This window comes from Mandrillus leucophaeus, unplaced genomic scaffold (genome assembly GCF_000951045.1).
Source record: "Mandrillus leucophaeus isolate KB7577 unplaced genomic scaffold, Mleu.le_1.0 Scaffold115, whole genome shotgun sequence".
Classification (NCBI taxonomy): domain Eukaryota; kingdom Metazoa; phylum Chordata; class Mammalia; order Primates; family Cercopithecidae; genus Mandrillus; species Mandrillus leucophaeus.
The window spans coordinates 45,702-51,717 of NW_012099765.1; the positions used below are offsets into that span (position 1 = coordinate 45,702).

General features: G+C 48.5%; 1 pseudogene across 1 annotated transcript in view; it reads right to left on the reverse strand.

Moving 5' to 3' along the window:
* Positions 1-4,905: 4,905 nt before the first annotated feature.
* The window catches only part of LOC105552303, a 6,545-nt pseudogene continuing 5,434 nt past the window's right edge, over positions 4,906-6,016 (reverse strand). Inside the window, exons 3-5 of the transcript XR_001007988.1 lie at positions 5,587-5,619; positions 5,397-5,444; positions 4,906-5,228 (exon numbers count right to left, since the gene is read on the reverse strand). The product of XR_001007988.1 is annotated as an HLA class I histocompatibility antigen, A-23 alpha chain-like (transcript). The remainder of the gene's footprint in view (positions 5,229-5,396; positions 5,445-5,586; positions 5,620-6,016) is intronic.

The window sequence follows — 6,016 nt, forward strand, 5'->3', positions numbered from 1 at the left end:
CCTAAGATTAAACTAATGCTTCCTTTTAGTCTAACCACATAGCATTTGTGAAAAAAATGGAGGGAGGGAGAAAGCTCTGAGGGAGAAAAGGAGGAAAGAAGGAAGGAAGGACAGAGAAAGGTGAAATAAAAGGTTTCAATAAAGAATAGTGGGAAAGGATTGGAAACGGCAAGTATGGCTAACATTATTAAAATGCAACAAATTAAAAGAGATGTGGACAATATTCACAGAATAATAGAAACTTCAGAAAGCCTTAATAGTTATTAACTACTGTGTCACAAACTACCTAAAAATTTAGTGGCTTAATACAAAAAATACCTGTTAACTCAAAGAGATACTACAAACACAAGCAAAATCAGTTCTATGAGGGTGGCAGAAGTTGGATAAAGAGAAGGATTTTACAAGTTGGAATAAGTAAGAGTTATTGATGTGCAGATGGAAATTATTTTTAGTCCAAGTCCTCCAAGGAGTAGATGCCAAGATGAGCTTCAAGTCTGTGGCATTTTATGAGGGAACACACCTGTAAGGGTGTACGGGAAGTGAGCCAGAAATCCCTAGAAAAGGCAGCAGACCAAGATGCAAGTGTGACCCCAAGTGCTGGACAGAAGGAGAGAAGGTTTGTTCCACGCATCCTAGAGCACGGACAATCTAAGGAGGGTTGAGCAAGGCCATGGAGGAGTCCTCCAGCCACAGTTGGCCATCAGGAGTCCTGTGTCTCCCAGAAATGGCCTACCTTAGTGTGCCTGCTGTGCCTCAGCGGTCACTGGCTGGGAACAGCCTATGGGGGAAGCAGGGCTTCTGCACCAATGCTACTGAGGGTGTCAGAGCACAGAGCACAGCCTTAGGAGATTACCCAGGAGTGTGACTCAACCTTCCTTCCTAAGGGTCTGGGCTCTTGAATAGGAAACCCTCTCAGGCTGGATTGCTGGATGTTTCTGCTCACACTTAACAATGGGACAAGGGGAACCAGGAGGTCCCCACATGGACCTCTGGTTTCCACACACTTCTGCTGCCCTCATTGTGTGATAGCAGCCCTGCCTCCTCCTCTTCTTACCTGCTTGTTTCTGGGAACATTCTATTCAGACTTCCCTGGGGGCACCCATAATGTGTAGTTCCATGGACTCCCATTTGTCTCCTTGCCAGGGTGCCCCCTTTGGGAAACCAGGACCTCCTACCCTGCAGAGTCCAGACTTTGGAGATGAGAAGCGCAAAATCACCCTGGTGGTGAATATAAGGGATGAGACATGGAGCCACACCTGCTTCGACTTTTTGTTTTTTGGACCCATGTATTCTTCCTTCTGAACACACAGAACCATAGAGTCATGTTGGATTCAATGCATGCACCACATCCTGAAAGATGGCAACCATTCCTCAGAGGGTTTCATCTAAGCTGGTACTGAGTTGTGTCTGTAGAGACCTATCCATGACTCTGTGTGGCTGGCAGCCCCTGGGAGGTGCAGGTGTTGATGGGAGGCACAGGTGTTGATATGACCAGGGGCTCCCATGGTCATGGCCCACACTTCATCCCCTTCCCTCTGAGGTGTGTCCCGTGGGCAGATAATGTCCTGAAATTCTGAGCCAGTGGATCAGGAATGCAGATAGTGATGCTGGCTGAGGGTGTGAACGCAGAGAGGAAAATCACACCACATCGAATAGGTGCCTATCCCTGTGAGGATGAACCCCTGGCCCTTCCAGGATGGATGGGGCTCAAGCTGTTCAACTTGTCACTTAGGGGCTAGTCAGTTACCTGAAGAAACAGTGCCCTATGGGGCCAAAATTGCTCTGTAATGCTAATAAGCAGAGTATTCAGAGGAAGCAGCAGCTGGACGGTCCTTGGTAAGGGGGAGTCAGTGCTGCTGGACCCACTTGTAGCCTCATTTCTGCCACTGTGTTTATCCACTTATCAGTCCTTCCTGTCATACCTGGGCTGATCCGTGATGCCAGCTGGCTAACTTCAATTTATCTTCAATTTGTTTGGTGATTCAGGGCCACGTCAGGGCTGGGTGTTTTCTGTGGGTGTTAACATGGAATTGAGGCTCAACCCACATGGACCATTTTCATCTCATGATAGATCCCGCTGGGCCTGTCCCATCTATGCCTCTGTGGGTCACATAGAAGCCAATACACAAGGGCACTTAGAATCACAGGTTGCTTGGTGTCCCATGATCAAGCATTCTATCTTATCAGGGCCAGGAACATGCTAAAAGTTGCTTCTAACAGGGAGCATGTTTCTCTGCTGTGGATTCCATGGCCTTATTCCAGATCCCAGGCCCTCCATTCTGACTCTCCCACTGATGCTTGGTTCAGCTCCATCCTGCATCTTTCCCCACACCCCATCCTGCATCTTTCCCCACACCGCCACTTCCAGGACCAGGGGTCTGAGGGATGGTGACTCACTGCACCACAGCCTGGGTCTGCTGCAGTGTCCTTTCCTGTCCAGGCCCCACTCAAAACTGGCCTCCTCCTATATCACCCAGAGTGTGGGCCAAAGAAATATACTTAGATGTGGAATGTGGTGTTGACAGAACCCAGAGAGGCTGGGTAGTGTGCGTCCTTCCTTCTGGTGAGGATACAAGATGCAAGTTTGACTTTTACTTTGGAGGGGAGAGCCCTGCATGTCCCTAACCACTGGACTCATGAAACTTCACTGCAGTGTCCACTCTTGAAGCTCTGTAAGGTTAATCTTCACCTTTCATAGTGCACATGTTTTGCCAAGGAATTCAGCGTACTTTCCTCCTCTTGCTCTTCCATCCTGATCTATGTGATATTGCCAATGAAATGAGCAGATTTAGTATTCTGTGATACATCTGATTTGTCCGGGTCTCTTAAGGTGATATTTACAGAAGGTTGAGGAGTTAAGGTAGCCCTGAGGCAAGCTATCAATAAAGGTATTATAAATTCCATGTGAATGTGAATCATTCCATATCAATTTTCTACATGGAATGGGAAGGAATGCACTCACCAAATCCACAGCTGCTTGCCATGTGCCTGAGGCCTTATTAATCTCCCCAAGCAGTGATATCCAGCCAGCATGGCAGCTGCAATCAGGACTCCTACTTGGTCAAGTCTGGAGAAATTCCATTTATTCTTTATCAGGCTTCTTCAGGGACAGATTGCTGAATTATATGGAGATAATAGGCAATTCCAACACCCCCACCCTGCCCATCCTACAGCTCTCTAACGGCAGTGCTACCCCTACAATACCTGCAGTATCCACCACAAGTCCCACCCTGGCACAATATTACTTATGGCTAGGCTGGGATGAGGGAAGTTTTAGAGGATTCCCTTTGGGCTTCAGCACAATGAGAGCCCTTACTCTCCAGACTAGGGACGCAGTGTGGGGGTGACTCAAGTTGCCAGTGCATCAAGGCCAATTATGCACATGGAGAATGGGGAGATAACCAGGACTGGATTTATGGACCCAGTGGTCCCACTGTGGGCCATAGTGTGTCTAGGTTTATTTCCTGGCCTCCTTAAGCCCCACTGTGGATTCTGAATCTGAAGCTTGGCTGAAGGCTAGGAATTGAGACTGGGATCATGACTTTGTATTTGGTCAAACACCCTCCGCCTCCTGCTCCTCAATTCTTGCATTCTCATCATAGATATGAAGCAGTGCCCTCGCTGGTCGCCCATCTGTTCTGACCCTGGGACACCACCTTTTATTAACCTTCGCCACAATTCCTTGAGGGCCGAGCCCCCTTGGCTGCTACTCTGGGTTCTCACAGTAACCGTGCCCTCTATCTTTTGCAGGTCACTGAAAAGGAGGGTTCCTAAAGCATTCACTCCTGACCCTGAGGGAGGTGGGTGCACTCAATCCAGGTCTCAGGTCGGCCACAGAGAAGCAAAAACTCCTGACGTTCAAAACTGTCCTGGGCCACATTCAGCCCACGAGCTGCAGCTTGGACAACCTTGCATCTAGAATGTATGCATCACAATGCCCGAAGTTTTTCTGTTTTGACTTTAATGCTGCTTTCTAAATGCAAACGCAGTCATATCCCTAGCAGACAACAAATGTCAGTGGAATGAATGATCACTGTAGAGCACCTCCCTATTCTAAAGCCAATATTTTAATTAATGTAGCCTCAGGGCAAATGCTGTTTCATGGCAGCTAAAGAACATCATTTCACGTGGACATTGATGCCGCCAGTGCTTTTCTCACCAGGGCTGCTTGTGCATCCTCCCTTCCTTCCCCCTCCTCCCACACCAACCCTCCTGCACACTGCAGCACACAACCGTATTTTTCTCTTCAGGAACAATAACCCTAGCCTTATGGGTATAATTTTTCAACCACATATGAATCTAAATTAGACTTTGCTTTATACATCCATGAGTTTGGATTGGAGCCAGCGCTAGGATTACTACAACTCAGGGCAGGAAGATGAGTAGGACAGCAGAAGAGGAGCTCCAACAGAAGGTTACCTGTGATGAGAAACTAGGGGACCCATCCTCTCTGCAAATTTCAGAATCTGGTTCCTTTAAAACGATTGGAGACAAGATGGAAAATACAACCCAGGAAAGAGTCCTGGGAGGAGGGCAAGATCTGGACAGGTCTGAAAACTTGTCTCTTGATAACACAAGGAGATTTGTATGCAGGGACCGCCCTAGGTGACACCCAACTCCCTGTGATCACAGGTCTTGGTGGGACAAGGTTCTACTGAAAGGCCAAGGACAATAAAGGAGCAAAGATGACTCAGCCAAGCAGTGACCACATAAAGCCCGTGGTGGCCGGAACACAAACCGTGCACAGCCCCATCTACTCTCCTCCCCTGCAACAAATCAGCACAAGAAACACGTCAACTCTGGAAGGTTCTCAGGTCTTCCATTTATTTTGTCTCTCAAATTTCAGGAATCTTCTCCTTTAATTAACTCATCAACCTCTCATGGCAAGAATTTGAAAAAAGTAAATTTATACTCAGGTTCTAATTGTAATAGGGAAGGAAGAAGGTACAGCTCAGTGCACCATGAAGTTGAGACAGAGATAGAGACATCCCAGCCCCACCTCCCTGGAACAGGAAAGATAAATGGGGAGGGAACACAGGTCAGCCTGGGGAAGAGGGTCATGGTGGACACGGGGATGGGGTGTTCTCCCCACCTCCTCACATTATGCCTGCAGGAACACAGACACATTCAGGTGCCTTTGCAGAAAGAAAGTCAGGGTTCTTGAAGTCACAAAGAGAAGGCGGGAACAAATCTTACCTTGCAGTCCCACACAAGGCAGCTGTCTCACACTATAGAAAACATATTCATGAAAAAATTCACATCCGTCACAGTGAGGAGTGACACTTTAAACAGCCCATCACATGCTCACTACATCCAAGTCAAAGAAACCCCACAGCACAGCTGCGTCCACTGTTCCCCCCAACACCCCCCACACATCAGGCCCCCCAGGGTCTCACCTTTACAAGCCGTGAGAGACACATCAGAACCTTGGGGACTGTCACTGCCTGGAGTAGAACAAAAACAGGACCTGGTCAGACCCCTCTGGAGATGTGGCTAGAGGAGGAACTGTGGGGTTAGTGAGCTCCCCCATGGGCCCCCAACCACAATATCCCAAGGATCTCAGGGATCAGCCTCCTTCATACTTACTTGCAGCCTGAGAGTAGCTCCCTCCTTTTCTATCTGCGGGAAGAAAGTGTCTTGTGAGATATCAGAAAGGAGCCAGGGTCATAAGTTCCTAGAGGAATCTCCTAGTCTTGGACCCCAGAGAAGTTTCCAGAAATGTGTGATTGCAGACCCATGGCGGGATCAGGAAACATGAAGAAAGCAGGTGTGGGTCCTGGACCAACTGCCCTCCTGAGGTCTGTGCTCAGCAGGGACCTTCCCTTGTGACTTGTCACTGCTGGGATCAGGTCCCATCACCACCGTAATCGAGGTGATCTATCTGTCCTTCATTGTAACAGGTGCTTTACAAAAGAGTAGGTGCTGGCACACAGGGCCCAGGCTGGGTCGGCCCATGAGTGTGGATGGTGCTTCCCAGTAACCAGGCAGGGCACACTTCTACCTGAGGCTTGAAACC